Genomic DNA, 17,495 nt, shown 5'->3' with positions numbered 1-17,495 from the left:
AGACCTATGAGATTCCATTTCTGCAGGTATGAAAGATGAAAAGACCACAGTCAATTATAACCATTTGTCATGGTTTGAACATACAAAGCGTATTACAAAGAGAACTGTTATTTATAGCATTAATTTTGATAGACAGTCAAGTCCTTTCTAGGACATAATTTGCTCTAACTTTGTCACAATAAAAGGGCATAATATTGTTCCAAAAAGGTATTTTCAGTATTTGGCGAACATTCTGAAGTAAAATTTCGTCATCATCAACAACAGTCTCCAAAGGGGTTGATACCTATAAAAACAATAATCTAGAACTTACTTTATTAACATATTACAGAAATTGATTATAAAAAATTCATTAATAATCAATATAATTACTTTTGTGCTCTTGCCTGGCAAAGTCAGTCATCCCACACATCCTCTTCCCAGTGAAAACAAGTGCTTCATCTACAAGTACTCTAAATCCTAAGACATCGCCACACTTCCATTTGGTTAAAGATGTTTTTGGGATAAAGAAATGCTTTGTCTGAAAAAAAAAATACAATTACATAGCCAAAATGAGATTGGTTAAACAGTATTAAGCTATAATGAGCAATGTGTCTTACATGTATGTGTGATTAATTCCTGCAGCCTGACTTACATGTAACTCAGGATTGTGTCATTTGTACATTATTTTTCACTCAAGCAAATTATAAGTTATTGCATTTGACATGTTATCCAAAAGTATATAATAAACCAAAACCAAATTAAGCAAGACCTTTTCAGGAACAACGGAACAGCTTTGAACAATCCTGTTGACCACTGCCGTCATCTCTGCCACTTCCTCCTCATTATAATCAACAGCACTGTCTGCCCTCCCTTCATCTTGATCCAGAAGCTGCATGTGCCTGGGCACTACTATCTCAGAGAAGAGGCTCTCTACTATATCAAGATAGGCTTCTTTCAATTGGAGTTTCCCTAGTATGTAAAAGGAAACAAATTTCAAAATTAAGCTCCCTTGCGGTATTTTATTGATGTCAGTCTAAGGTAAAGCTATTACAAATAATTTGCCAAAAGTACATGTTGTAAGATTTTTTAATTTTCTTACTGTTAATGAATAACCCTCTATGACTCAATTCTTAAATACCATGACCACATCCGTAACATATAACTGTTTCCCAGCTAACAGTCTAGGGAGTTTTGAAACCCAGGTTTCATAAATTTCATTCTATATTACTACCATTGATCTCATTCTTAATCTCCATAGCAATGTATGTCTGCTCAACAAAACTGTCTGTACAAAGATCAAGTCACAATCAAAAATATATAGTCTTGTGTTTGTAGCCCATCTTCATCTGTTGTCAGTGGTTATAGAGAGACTCAATTTTACAAGTACATTTAATTGTTCACAATGACTGCCTACTTTCTTGCACGATCACTGGCTTACATGTATTTTTATCATCAGTAGGAGTACAGACTCACAGCTGACATCATCGTGAACAGTTTCAGCGACATCTAGCATATGATTTTGCTTTCTCAATATAGCCAAAAATTGCATCTAAACAGGATTAACAGATAGCTAGCCTGAAGATCAGCTTGTGAATATAATGAATTCAACTGTGAAGTGAAAAAGATTGGGTAAATTATTGTAGTTTGGCATGAAAATTTACCGCAATACAGTAGAACCCTTTTTTTGCTGTGTTCGAGTATTTGATGAAAATAAACTAAAATAATAGAATAATTCAGTATGTTTTCAGGAATTTCCCAGTGGAATAAAGGCCGTGATTTCAATTTAGCTTTTAACCGGTGTTTTCCTCTAGTGAAGCCTCCATTTGACAATTTTGGATTTTGTTAACAGTGAAACCTGTATTAGGCAGACCCCATATTAAGCAGACACCCTCTTTTAAGTGGACACCAGCTTTAATAAGTCCCAAAATTTTTTTCCCACATTTACAGTAATTAAAAATCAACCAGCATTCAGCAGACACCTCTTAATTAAACAGATGCAGACACCAATATTAAGACATTTTGTTGCACAAAACCTGCAGTAAGCGGACACTTAAAGGGCTCATTTTACTTCTAAAGGTTCAGCTGAGACTCCTGTACATTGTTCAGCAATATCGTTTTTAAGCTGAGTGATTATTCCAGATTGATGCAGTGATCAACTGGACATTGTGCTATGAGCAGTCTTAGCTATTCTTTGATGTTACATGCTAAGTTGTGTTACAAAACGGTTAATAATTGACTATTATTGCACAACATACTAGAACCTGTTTTGAGCAGACAGCCTGTGTTAAGCAGACACTAGTAAGGGTGTCTGCCTAGCAATCACTAGAAGGGTGTCCGCCTAATACAGGTTTCACTGTAATGAAAATAAAAAACACAGCAAGCAGATTCTTATGCATCTGTGTTCTTATTGATGATAAATTTGGTCATAAATATTACATTGTCAAAGTTGTATGGATGAAGGCAAGTGGATCTGCAGACTACTTTGACAATGAACTTTATGATGCAATTTACCATTAATAAGAGGACAGATACTTAAAAAACCAGTGTCAATTTGTTAAATTTCACAACTTTTATAAGACCCACATTCATAAATATCACATATTTTTAAAAGTATGGTATGGATTCACATACTTTGCAGGTTGATAAACTGGTAAATAATTATCCATGTTGCAGTTATACAACTTTAACATACTAATAACAAAACTTGTAATTATATATACAAATTTATACCAAAAAATATCTTACCATATTCATCTATACAGGTGATACTCTGAATCTCCACAGACAAGCAGTGGTGATTAAATTTTTTCAAAATGAAATGATTTAGAAAAAGAGGAACAAACATTCCATCCTGTGCAAATCATAATAATAACAATCACATTCTAACTGGCTGCGGTACTACTACAGTGCAGCTCAGATATATCCGAACCAAAAAATACGCCTAATTCGCGTCAGCCCAATACGCGTATGTGCGTATACATACATATATATGCACATACGCGTATGCATATACACATAATTATACAGTATATACGCATATGCCTGATTAGTACATGTATGTATGAGCTAACCTATTGTTTTTTTCTTTTCTTAACAGGTCATTGTTGTTTTCAATGGCTTGACAGCTTGCCCCAGAGCAAGAAAGAGTTTTCTTTATTTTGAACACATGTATACAGTATATACACATATGCCTTCAGACAACTTATTAGCAAAATGTAAGCTCAAACTAACATTTTGCAATTGGGCACTTGACACAAAATTAACTGACTGAATATTAATTAAAAGAGAGAGTATTTTGCCGTTAAATCATAAATTTACTGTTTTTTTGTCAAATAGAACCGGGGATACACGCTTCAGCAATTTCATCTTCATGGAGCAAACACAACCGAAAGATAACATTTTTTTGACGCAAAGTGAACACGGGTCCAAGCAAGCAACTTGGAGACGTGTGCTGAAACACCCAACTTTTCCTTGAAGAAAATTAAAAATAACAAAATGTGAGCAGCGCACCATAGAAACTTCCAGTATTTTACCATTTGAATGAACGGTTTGTGTCAGATACATGTACATGTATAATGGGAGATATCATTTTTCCACAAGGTCTTCAGAATACTTCAAAGTAGCCTTCAAACAGTAAACATCTCGCAAGCGACTTGCCGACGCATGCTGAAACACAGAACTTTTCCCTGAAGAAAAAAAATAACTAGATGTGAGCAGCGCGCCATAGCAACTTTGGTAAACAATTCTTTGGCTAAAGGATTATTTCACAGTTTAAATGAACCAGAGATATCATTTTTTCAAAAAGGATCCTCAGAACGGTTCAGACAATAAACATTTTGCAAATGACTTGCCAACGCGTGTCGAAACACAGAACTTTTTCTTGCAGAAAAAATAACTAAACATGAGCAGCGCACCATAGAAACTTGGATAAACAATTTTTTGTCAAGGAAAGAGTATTTTACCATTTGAATAAATGATCTGTGTCAAATATAACCAGAGATTTTATTTTTTTGACTAGGATCTTCAGAATGCTTAATTCAGACAAAGAAACATTTGCAAACAACTTGCCGACACGTGCTGAAACATAGATCTTTACTTGTAAAAACATAGAGTTCACGTGTTAAAATAGGGAGTTCAAGAGACTGCTTCAATTTTCTTCCCATTTTTGGTAGCTAAAGATCAAGCAAGTGTTAATAAACGGTAGTTTGTCAGTGAATTTGCGAAGTGATTGAAAACTCAAAATATAATAGCTTTCATTGATTGGCACGATGTTTTAACAATATGCAAATTTCGCTTTGAAGCATTTTCGTTCCCAGAAATACAATGTCCTTTGTTTGACTAACAATGCTTCACATAAAGAAACCTATGAGAATGCATAACAAAGAGACATATATGCACGTATATACCTGTATATGTGGGCATATACATGCACATATGTGCGCGTATTGATGTACGCGTATATGCAAAATATGGTCTTATAAAATGCGTATGCGTAGTTTGCATATATCTGAGCTGCACTGTAATTTGGGGTACCTAACTAACCTAGCAAGAAATCAGGCAGGCTCCTAAGTGCATACAACTATATTGGAAGTAAGTAATATACTAGGCTAAATAAAAATACATATGATTAAACAAGGGTAAATAGATTATGATGAAACATTCAAAAGTTTTAGTGGCAATGTATAAAATATAGTGCTAGCAATTATAACTGATCTGTTGTTTCTGGTTGTTTCTAGCTATAATTAGTACACTAGTACAATTTGTTAGTTTTATAACATTGGCTAACATGTACGGTCAACGGCCTTAAACGAGCTTACACGTAAACTATCACGATGTAGCAGGATGTATCCTGCTACATCGCTGCCAGTCATTAGCAGATAGCAGACTGAAGTTTGAATTAATAGTGTTGGCAGATAAGGTTACTTCTGAACTAGGTGGGGTTAAGATTAATTTCTGTGTGATTGTTCTTGGATAAAACGTATTTTACTACACAGATGTTTTACACACGGTGTAAGCTTATATATTAAAGCTAATAGTTTGCAACAACTACATGTACGTATAAATGTACATTTAAGTAAAGTGAGTTAATTTTTTTAAATAAAGAGATGATCAGGTCATTGCTGTACCTTCTACAACTCTAAAACATGGTATGTGGTGATACTGGAATGAAGTTTCCTAGCGCATTCGCGACACAAAAACGTTTGAGGCCCACAGTAACGGCATCTTATTGCAGTTGAAGTTTTCAGGCACCAAATACAAACTGCCCCAGTTGGAAGGGAAGATTTCTCAATGGCAACATAACCAAGGCGATCTCTGATCTTAGTCCACTTTGTCTCTTGCTGTATTCGGCGATTTTCATGAGTAGTAAACGCTCCTCCACTACTCTGACGGCCTAAGGACAAAGAAATAGCTTGCCTTCTTGAACCCCTTCTGTCAAGGAAAGTAGCTTTGAAAGAAACAGCCTTTCAACGCTTCAGGATTAGGGGACCAAACTACCCCATAAGTAGAAATTCGTCCGCCATGTTGGATTTAGATTGGGAAATTTTAAGCTAAACGAGGATTGGTCAGATTTCTAGTACGTCCCTTTCCATTGTCAGAAACCGCTGTCAAACGAGACTGTACTCGCAACCACTCGGTTTAGGCCTACTCCTGAGGAGGTTAGTCCGAATGTGTTCAAATATTCAATTTGGGGAAGACGCGGGAATTTTTAAATCAAGTAAGCTACAGTTATTTCATCGTGCTTTTGACCAAAGATGTTGCTCATGTTTAGTTTACGGTCATTTGAAGGAAGTCTAGCTTTGATATCTATGTTTAACCAGGTCACTACAATAGCTGTCGCTGCTTTACAACCCTAGCTTGAATTGAAAGGCCCAAGTTGTGCATGCTATTTCACGGTAAGATCACAAAATGTTTTTAATTGTGCAGGTTATGGTTATGAACAAGTAAAATCTGGATATGGGCTTTATGAGCAGTGCTTCATTCCACTGAAAATTATGGTCACAAGATCAACTTGTGAGCTAGGCCCTTCGGTATATACTTGAGCGAACTACAAACTACAAATTTAGTCTTAGTGAAGTATCCATCATACCTCAATGGAAAGTAGATATTTGTTTGGTCGGTTCTTGATTTTTTTCCCAAAGTTCCTTGTTCTCTTGCAGCATTTCATCGCTGTTGCTCGCATTTTGGTGGATTTGCAAAATATTCTTTCCTGCCTCGAGTGTGTTTATTGTCCATTGTTCACTGATAGTTAGATTGTTTGATATTGCATTATATTAGTGTACTTAACAGGTAGTGGATGCTGCCTGTAAGTTAGCATGTATAGAACCATATGTCGTGGAACAGAATAATTTTTTGTGGATAAGATACAGCAATAAAGAGGGGTGAGGCGTTGTGTGACACCTAGTCACAAAAGAGATAGGTGAAGGTGAATGAAGAGGGTTAGCAGAAGAAAGGAAATTAAATAGCCCCAAAAACTGGAATAGCAAAATTGTGTTTTGTTGTCTTGCTCTTGTTCTGAAAAAGAATGAAAAAAATTACCAACAGGGCTCTACACTCAACCTCATTCCCAGGGTCTCTCATCTTACCGCTCCCTGGAGTGAGTGAAGAGAGACCCTGGTTGGCCATGTTGCAAGAAGAAATGGAAATTATCAGTTGAGCAGAGTCGTTTGATTATGTTACAGCATTTTTAGAGGTCACAGGTCTGCATGGTTTCCGCTGTTAAGTGCACGTCGCTTCTCAGAGTTTGACACCTCTGTAATTTGCCATGCCGTGCTTATACTTTGTTTAGGTTCGTTTCTATTGCAAGATATGTTTTAAGGCTCTAAGTATTGGCTCTCCAGGGACAAAGATTAAAATATTCCACGAAGATATTGCTTACTTGCATTCGATATTGTGACACCGCAGGTGACGCCGGGCCCGGCTATTTGATTAGAACTGTTTGCAAAGTGCGTTGCACGAATATCATATTTATCTTCGTCCAGCTTTTCTTCAGAGACTGTCGTAGCTTTACTTTGGGAAAGTTATACGTTTTCCTGGAGACATTCTTATGTTTTTTGCACCAATTTGATCGTGTGCATTCAGAGGAGAAACAACAAGTACTACGGGATGAAATTGTGCTGCTCGACGCCCACAGTTGAAATATGAGTGACTTTCCATAAATCCAGTGGGTAAGACGGCAACACTGAAAATCACGACCACTAAATTGCCTGAGACAGACTTGCTTAACCTTTAGGTAAACGTTGGAGTAGATATTATTCGAAATTTCAGCCTGAAAGCTAAGTATTGATAAACGCCGTAGATAATGGCAGTCGCAGGGCAATACTTTGAATTCGACAAAGCTCAACGCAACAAATTGCTGATTACAGAGGACCCCTCCCTGATGTTCTCAATTGTCAAAGTGGGATGTGACCAGACCCAGCCAGGGTCTCTCGTCGCTCGCTCCAGAGGGCGGTAAGATTAGAGACTCTGGGAACGAGGTTGCTCTACACTAGATTTTCAACTTGCTAGCTTAGTGGCTAGTGACACCTTATGTTACTAGTCAAATAAAAATAATTAACTAGCCAAGTGTTGACGTTGGCTGGGTAAAACAACAGCAGAATTACTAGTAAGACTTGAAAGCACAATGCAAGCGACTCTCTTTAATACCTATTGTTGGTAATTACTTTGTGTGTAAACCAGCTCCAATCGATTCATGGGAGACTCTTGCCAGTGACAGGAGTGCGTGGAAAACAAATTGCACCAAAGCCCTACGAGAGGGAGAAAAGCTTCTGCACATCACAGCGGATACCAGGAGAGAACGTCAGAAGGCCAGGGCCCTTGCTCCACCCACTGATTCCACTTATGTCTGTGGTTCTTGTCATTGCATCTGCCGATCACGAATCGGACTCCAAAGCCATCTCAGAAAATGTTTAAGGAAATGTACAATTACTAACACACGCTAAAATTATGGACTAGATTGTCCAATAATACCAATACTACTACTAAACCAGTTCCAATAAAAGACTTTCAGAACTCTGTTTTTCTTTGAGACTTCCTTGTAAAAAATATCGATATCCCAAGACGTCATTGTAAAAACTGTCAAGGCCTCCTCACTCTCTTCACAGACAGGAGCTGTAGAATTCAAACTGTTTCAAAAGCAGCATTAGTGGAATTTGACTAATAATAAATGTCAAAGGAAATAAATCTTTCTCACGTAATTATTTCTGCAGTAGTAAGTTTTGTCAGTATGGACACAATGACAAATCACTTATGTTGTTATGCTAAAGAAAATGTTATCCCTTTGCAGTTCTGTACGATTTTGTGCATGATTTTCTCAGTTCAAGATGCTCAAGTGTATCTCTTGCAGGAACTACAGTGCAAGGATTTTCTGGCTGTGATGAAGGAAAATCATCCATGCATTGAGGAAAAGTACCAAGTGATGAAATGACACATCTTGATGAAGAGGTGGCTAACAGCAATTGCGTGAACTGAGGAGGATTCAGGTTGTCTGCCCAAAGGTGTCACAGCAACAAAGATGCTACACATGCACCCCTGCCCACACACGCCAACCTTTGTCTTCAACCATGCACTCCAGTGTTGCACCATCACCACAGCTGCATTGCCTCCATGTTTGCTGCTGTAACACCTTTGTGCAAAAGCATGGTGAATCCTCTCCACCTCATGTCACTGGTGTAAGCTACTTCTTTGTCGAGGTGTGTCAGTTCATTGCTTGAGACTAACCCAAAGCAGCTTGTGGAAATCAGAAACCTACTAACCACAGGGCTCGACATTAATGGTAGACACCTCGCCACAGACTAGGAGACATTTTGTTTTGACCAGTAGGTTTCTGATTTCCACTAGCCACTTTGGCTAGTAAACAAAATGAAATTGGCCAAACTAGTTGCTGTCTTCCTCAATGAAGACAAACACTAACACTTTTCTTGGAAACAAGGTAAGAATTTCATTGTGGTGTTATCATGTTTACTTTTCATTGTTTGGTACTTGAAAGGGTATAAAAACTGAGCATGTTATTATGTTGAAAGAAATATTTGACAAACAAGACAGCATTTTCTGAAAGCATACATCGATGTTCTTTTCTTGTTACAAATTAGTAGCACAAAACATGAGCACCCTGATAAAATCATGTACAAAATCATGCAGAACTGTAAAGGTATAACATTTCATTTAGCGTAACAACATACAGGTGATTTGTTGTTGTTTCCATACTGACAGAACTTACCATTGCAGAAATAATTACGTGAGAAAGATTTATTTCCTTTGACCTTTATTAGAAGTCAAATTTTGCTAATGCTGCCTTTGAAACAGTTTGAATTCTACAGCTCCTGTCTGTGAAGAGACTGAAGAAGTCTCGACAGTTTTTACAATGATGTCTTGGGGTCTGGATATTTTTACAAGGAGGTATCAAAGAGTCCTTAAAGTCTTTTCAGGAAAATCACTCGATTTTTCTTTGTGATCTGTTGGCTTGAGAGATTTGATGTGAGGAAAACATGAGGCCATTGAACAAAATTAAAACCAGTGCAATTCGGTCATAAATTGGTTCGCCCTTGTGTTTAACATTACCAGTCAAGCGTGACACAAGGTGTGCCAACTGTATGTCAACTGGTCAAGAGGTTTCAGATGCAAAATTGCATTGTGTATTTTTTCCTTTAAAATTAATTCCATAATGTATTAAAGAGAGTCGCTTGCATTGTGTTTTCAAGTCTTGCTAGTGATTCTGCTGTTATTGCACCCAGTCAACATCAACACTTGGCTAGCAATTTTTTTTTGTTTAGTGACATATAAGTTGTCACTAGCCACCAGGCCAGTAAGTTGAAAAAATAGCGCCCAGCTCTGTAGCCAAAACTTAATTCCTACTCTAGCCTGTGGCAAGTTGGCTACCATTAGTGTCGAGCCCTGACTAAATTAACAGGATAAAGCAAAACAAACGTCTAACCATAGGAAGAGAATACATTAAGAGTTCACTGGTTACTCTACTGAGAATGAGCCAGGCAGCAAAAAGAGAAACAATTGTAATCTATATACATTGCTTACTGGTAAGCCCTAAGTTCGCTCACTGCTTCTAATAATCAACTACATGTATCAAGGCAGGCTAAATTTGGCTACTTGAATATCAAATTTAATATATGGCATGTCACTGAGATGTTTTGTCAGAATTCTTCTCAAGTTAAAGGTGTTATCGCAAGTGTGCACTGTCAGCAATTACTTTTTGGCAATGTTGGGAAGGGGTGGTGGGCCGGCCGGGGGTTGTAGGTTGGGGTGGTGAGTTGATGGCCTAATGGTTAGTTAGTTGGACTTTGGATCAATACGTCCAACATGGAGCCCAAGCTGGGGTTGCTGTGTCATGTTCTCAGGCACGACACCTTACCCTTGCAATGCCTTTCTCCACCCAAGAGTGTAATGGTACTGGCCAATTTGTTAGGGCAACCTGACAATTGCTGGGGGTCACCTGCAATGGACTAGCATCCCATCCAAGGGGAGAAGCAACACTCCTAGACACTTCATGTTACAGAAACTGGAGGGGAGCACTCGTGCTGATGATCCATCTGGCTTCTCTGTTCCCTTGGGAATGGAACAGACTTTCGTGCCCTGTAGCCAGGGAAGACATCACTGGAATGTACCCATTCTTAGCCACAAAGACTGGCAGGGGGATTTGGTGTCCTGTTTGAAACAAACCTTTCACCATTTAAGTCCAACACCCTTTACTGGATATACCATGAAACGTTTAAGTGAGGGAGGGAAAGGGCATTTGTTAACATGCACTTTTAGCAAGCAGTTATGCAACAGACGACTGGAAATGTGAAATGGCAGATTGGGACCAGGGCAGTTGTGGATTGTGTAATGGGGTGGGAAATCAGGGAATGGTACCCCTTGAGTCTGGTGGTACAGACAGGTTGATTCAGGAGTCCACAGTGAAGGAGAATTCCTCAGTAGTGATTTGGTTAGCACATGTTATTGTGGTCACCAAGGTTAGAATTCAGACCTCTGAATGAGTCTTTTTGTTATAGGAAAAAGATAGGTTATAAAACAACAGTTATTCATGCTTGATATTCAGATGACACACCTTATTTGGATGATGCGCAGCTTCTGATTGGCTGTTGAAAATTGGGAAAATGATGTATTGCATGCTTGGTTGGGATGATGTCACATGTTTTATACTATAACAGAGCAGCAGATGGGGTGGAAAGAAAGTCATGGTTGGTGATCCTTTTATCATTTCAGAGACGTCTCCATCCTTTTGGCATTTAGCTCAAGATGTTTGAGTGTGTTCTTGCAGGAACTACAGTGCAGGGATTTTCTAGTTGTGATGAAGCATTATCTTCCATGTATTTAGGAGAAGTCTCAAGCAATGAAGTGACACACCTCAACAAAGAAGTAGCTTACATCAGTCACATGAGGTGGGGAGGATTCACCATGCTTTTGCACAAAGGTGTTACAGCAGCAAAGGTGGAGGCAATGCAGATGTGGTGATGGCGCGGCACTGGAGCGCATGGTTGGAGGCAAAGTTTGGCGCGCGTGGGCAGGGGTGCATGTGCGGCATCTTTGTTGCTGTGACACCTTTGGGCAGATAACCTGAATCCTCCTCAGTTCATGCGATTGCTGTTAGCCACCTCTTCATCAAGATGTGTCATTTCATCACCTGGTACTTTTTCTGAATGCATGGATGATTTTGCTTCATCACAGCCAGAAAATCCTTGCACTGTAGTTCCTGCAAGATATACACTTGAGCATCTTGAACTGAATGCCTGAAGGACAGAAATGTCACTGACATGAAGGAAAGATCCGCCACCATGTCTCACTCTCCACCCCACCTACTGCCATTATGGCTTGGAACATGTAACATTATTTCTACTGGGCATGGAATGCATTATTCTCCCAATTTTCAACAAATATCAAAAGCTGAGTTTCATCCCTATCAGATGTGGCATTTAAATATCAAAAGGAATAACTGTTGTTACAAAGGCTGCCTGTCTTTTTTCTATAATAAGAAATGGCTCCTTCAGAAATCTGAATAGTGGCCTTGGTTACCACAACACCACATGCCAACCACATCACCACTGGGGGATCATCCTTCATTGTGGGTTCTTGAATCAACTTGCCTGTACAGCCGCACTCAAGGAGCATCACTCTCTGATGTCCTCTCCTTATTCCATGATCCACCATTGCCCTGGTCCCAAGCTGTCATTTTACATTTCCAGCCATCTGCAGTGTAGCTGTCTGTTTGAAATGCATATTAACCAATGTCCTTTTCCCTCCCTCACTTGAACGTTTTGTTGGTACATCCAGTCAAGAGGGTTAAACTTTTATGGGAAAAGGTTTGCTTTAAACAGGAAATCAAATCCCTCGTCTGGTCTTTGCGGCTCGGAATGAGAACACTCTAGTGATTATTTCACCGGCTGCAGGGCAGGGAACTCTGTTCCACCCCTTCAGGATATGGATGAGCCAGATGGCTCATCAGTGCTGGTGCTTACCTTTGGTCTCTGCAACATGAAATGCCCAGGGGTATTGCCACTCTCTTTCTGGATGGGATTCTAGTCTATCACAGGTTACCCCTTGTTTTTGTCAGGTTGCTCCTACAATCGGTCAGTACCATTTTCACTCCTTGGAGGGGAGAGGTACTGGGAGAGTCAAGTGTCTTGCTCGAGAACATGACACAGCAACTCTGGCTTGGGCTCCATTTTGGACCTATTGATCCAGAGTCCAACTGATTTACCATTAGGCCATCAGCTCCTACCCCCGCACAACCTCCCACTACCCCTTCCCAACATTGGCAAAAAAGTTATTGTCAACAGTGCACACTTGTGATGTCAACTTTAAATCATGAAGAATTCTGATTCAACATCTCAAAGGCAGACCATACATCAATTTGGATATTCGAGCAGCCAAATTTAAGCTGGCTAGATACATGTACATGTAGTTGACTGATGCTAGCAGCTGGCAATGAATTGACTTAGGACTTACTGGTAGGTAACGCTTAAGTATAGTCCTTTCCCACCTTTTCCAGTTAATTTGTCTGGTACAGTTTATACCTTATAATGGGACTTTGGCTTGGGAAGCATTAATGGATATGGAAAAGACAAAATTTATAAGTTGGCCAGACTACCACAGGCTATTTTAAGGGAATGTCCATAGATAATAAAGAGTCTCCAAGCAGCTTTGCTGGTCAAACCTAAAATTTTATATTATAAATAACTTTTAAGCAAACTTCCCTTCATTGGGTGAATTTAAGTTTGGGATAGCAATGAGAAACAGAAAACCTCTAAATTAGTAAAACTTGAAGTTGTGCATCCAGATTGGCATGTATTGGTATGGTGGATACTTCGCTCATAATTAATTTTAAGTCTGTTCTTGATCAGATTGATCATCTAAAATGGTGATAAGAGTGAGGAGTTTAATATGAAATCGAAGGTCTGTAGTGACTGGATCTTAAAGAGCTCATGTAACTCTCATGACTTGTAATTTAATACCAACCAGAATTTTGCAAGACTCAAAAGCAAGATGTCGAAGTCAACATATTTTGTCAGTGTCTAATCTTCCAACACATGCGAAAGAAAATGGTCAGCCTTTCAACCTGTTTAGGTTCAGCTTTGAAATGAAAAAAGTCAGGAAAGAAGTCAGGATGGATAACCCCACCTTCTCCTTCCTCTGCTCTAATTTTATTGCAGAATATATTTGTGATTGTGACAAATGTTAATGTACTTTGCATTTTTAGTATGGAACATGAAACTTAATATGAAATATTCTTGGAGGTATTTTAAAACAGGCATGATTCATGACAACTATATGGGAAACTACTTGAGAAATTCAACTGCATAGGATGGGATCAGTGATGATGTTATTAGAAACCTGCAAGTGGCGATGGAGCTTGTGGAGTTTCAGGACAGCACAACAGCGTCAAGTTGATGCAAAATGAATCACCAGCCCTGCGTGTTGTCGGAATGCAGAGTGTGAATACTTGGTTTGGTTTAAGTTGCTTGAGGTAGATTACAGTACATTCAAAGTGCATTGTATGATGAAGTTAATGTTGTCAGTCTTGTTCATTTGCTTATTCTTTGGTAAGAAGGTTTAAGGGGTTTATTTCAACACCTGCAGTGCACCAGGTGCTAAAATTTTCCCCTTTACTTGATCATGCAACAAAAAGCTAACTGTTGCTTTAAAAAGGCAGAAACAGCTGTTTACAAGTGTCTTTGTAAGGATTAGATGATAAAAATTCCCCATAATCGTTTTTTTTATTTTAATTTTTATAGAGAGACGATAGAGTATTGATTTGAAAATAATATACTCTATCATCCAGTTTAACATTTCACACTCTGAGCAATCAGGGATGGTTAGACCAAATAGTCTAAAGCTGTGAAAAGTCCCCTGCAAGGCAGGGATCACACAGAGTGCGCAGATGTACATGTACACATAACCACACATTGTATGCTTGAATGCATGAATGTAAGGCCTCAATATAAGAGATGGTATGTTTCAACTAAGTGGAAAAACAGCAATCTTACATCATGCCTTTTCGTCTCAAAAGAAATTTTAAGACAAAAAGAATTTGAAAATTACTCTTCAAGAACAAAATTCTACTGAAGATTAGTCATAGTAGATGAGCAGACCTCCAGCTCCCCTCTTATGCAAATCCTATGGTCTCAACAACTTTTCATTAAAGAAGATTATAAAGCATCGCATGTTTAACCCAAAGGATCCTAACCCAAAGGATCTATAACAAAGGGCAGAATTATATCTATGGCTTCCTGGGTTTTATTTGTGTTAGTGTCACTTACCTCTTGAATATGTCAAGCTTCAATCTGGTGTCAGAAGGGACGAGAGGCAGCAAATTTGTGTATTAGTAGCAGAGTGTGATCAAGGAATTTTTGCCTTCAAAAGCACCAGAACTGTGAATTTGAAGTTATGAATATTGCTATCTTAACTGATGCAGATCAGGAACACCCTGAAAAGATTCTGTATTCCTCAGTTAAGCAACCATTTTATGCCACAGAAACATGTTATTTTAAGGGGTCAAGTTTCAGAACAACTTGCATTAATATCGATGGAATTAATGTTAATCCTAATGATTATTATAATCCAGCAATGTATTATTATAATCCAGTAATAGATCATTATAATCCAGTAATAGATTATTATAATCCTTTACTGAGGTTCGAGCCATGCCTTAATTAATCAGGATTAATATTAATCTTATGTAAGATTAATATTAATCTGATAAATATCAATCCTACATAGGATTCCTATTAATCCTTTGTAGCATTAATATTATTCCTACCTAGGATTAATCTTTGACCAAAGCTTCTGAAGATTGACATCATTTAACAATCTAAGGCATCCTTATCACTATCTCTTGGCAATTTGTTAAATAATGGTATCAATCGCTTTACATAACTATATAAGCTGTGGAAATATTTCGTTCATATGACACAGACTTGGCAGCACAAATTTGTACAAGTCTGTCAATAAAGAAAATATTCTATTCCAACCACAATGGATATGCTTCTTGTGCTAGTAGTTTGTGAAGAAAACTCTTTTATGTTGTTACACTCAGTCAACTTTTGCAATCTTTATTAATGGTTATGATATTTTAGTAGCAGAAGTTGGCAGTTGTGTCAGCTCTGCTGGTAATACAGTACAGTTGCAACTGACTTTTTTGCAGGGCCATGAAAATTCTTAATGTAGAATAGAATAAAGATCTTGAGTAACTTAAAAAATAACAAAGTGAAATGGATGTCAGTACGCACGTCATCAAAGGAAATCTGTGAATCCCTTCCAGTTATTGCTGAAAGACTTAGCCTTTCTGAGTTGGATCCATAGAGATTGCCATTTCCTTGGGAGCATTTCATAAAATGGACCGTCTACGTATATACTGGACTTAGAGTAGGAGTTTGTGATGAAGGACAGGGTTTCAGGATTGATGTCATAGAAGGGGCTATTGTTGCTGGTTGGTTAGCTGGTGAGGTCCACGAGCGCGCCTGACTTACTGAAGAGCTGCCGCCAATCTCAGCTGTACGGAAGAACCCTAGCATTATGTTGGCAAGTGACCTTGCTGATAATATATCCTGTATGCGTTGATAACGATACTTTATACATGTCTTGTTATTCACTGTAATGAGAATGTTGCCACTTCTAACCTGGGACAATGATGCCAACTGTTCAACTGCTTCAACAATCCATAAAATTTGTATCTAGAGAAACATATAGCTTTCTTGAAGTAAAGCTACAGCATCTCCAAAGAAAACCATTCAAGGACAAATAGTATGATTTCTGTGATAAGGATGTACCTACTGCTTGCAAACAGTTCTTATCACAGCCTGGCCCGGCATCATAATATATAATGCAAGTAAGTAAAATGTTCACGGAAAGCTTCGTATTTTGTCCCTTGAAAGCAAGCATGTAGAGACTTCAAACAAATCTTGCAATAAAAATGAGTCTAAACAATGCGTAAGTACATGACAAACTCTAAAGGCAAAAATTACACATTTGGGTATAATGGGAGTTGTACAGGCCTGTCGCAACTTTTTAATTTCTGAGATTAATATTAATCCAAATGATATTAATAATCTAATCCTTCCAATTTTTTTGCCTTGCCTTAATCTATTACTGAATTATAATAATCTATTATTATTATAATCCATGGATTAATATTAATCCGAGTTGTCCTGAAGTTTTGATGAATTCAACAATCAAGCTGAACATGAGGTTATTGATTGATTATGATGTGAGTGGGCCAGCTGGCAGAATCCTGTGAATTTGAGGACCTGTGTGAAAGTTTAATCATGAGATATTAGTTATTGGTTTTCAAGATTCCAGTATTAAGAGAACGGCCAGTCTCTGCCTCACCACTATGCATACTGCACACCGTGTCCATTGTAATGTTGGGATGTCACCTCTTCATGCCCCCCATACTGATGGCTGAAATGGTAGTGCACAGGTCTATGCACACAAGTGGTTTGGACATACAGCCTGATCTAATCTCGGTTAGGTTGTTTTGTTTCATGCCTTATTGGGTATTTGATCCAGACTGAGGGCAAGTCACTTTCCCTTTACTATATAACATTGGACTTGGTTGGTCGACTGGACAGTCTGATATATTTTGAGATGGTGCTGCCATTGGTTCAGGGGCTGTTTCTGTTATGCTCTCCTGTGTTGGATTACCCAGGGTGTTTAGCTGAGAAGCTTGGGGTTTGGAGGAGAGCAGCACAGGCACAGGATTACTGTGGGTAGTATGTCAACAGTCGGTTGCTTCATGAAGACCATGGAAAGAGAGCATATATTGTTGGGGACATTGCTGGAGGCAAAACTGCTTTTTAGATATCTTTTTAATCATTTTATCTTTTATTAATTGTAACACTTGATATGCATTTTTATCAAATGAATAAAGACATTATGATTATTACTATTATTATTACTGTTGGAGGTAACTCTTTGACATTTATTTTGTAATTGTAGGTTGTGGACCTAGGACTTCTTCTTGTTCTAGATCTGTAAACTTTGCACCAATTAAAGGGCTCGTGTAACAC

The sequence above is a fragment of the Orbicella franksi genome, chromosome 13 (genome assembly GCF_964199315.1).
Source record: "Orbicella franksi chromosome 13, jaOrbFran1.1, whole genome shotgun sequence".
Classification (NCBI taxonomy): Eukaryota; Metazoa; Cnidaria; class Anthozoa; order Scleractinia; family Merulinidae; genus Orbicella; species Orbicella franksi.
This window is presented reverse-complemented; position numbering follows the sequence as displayed.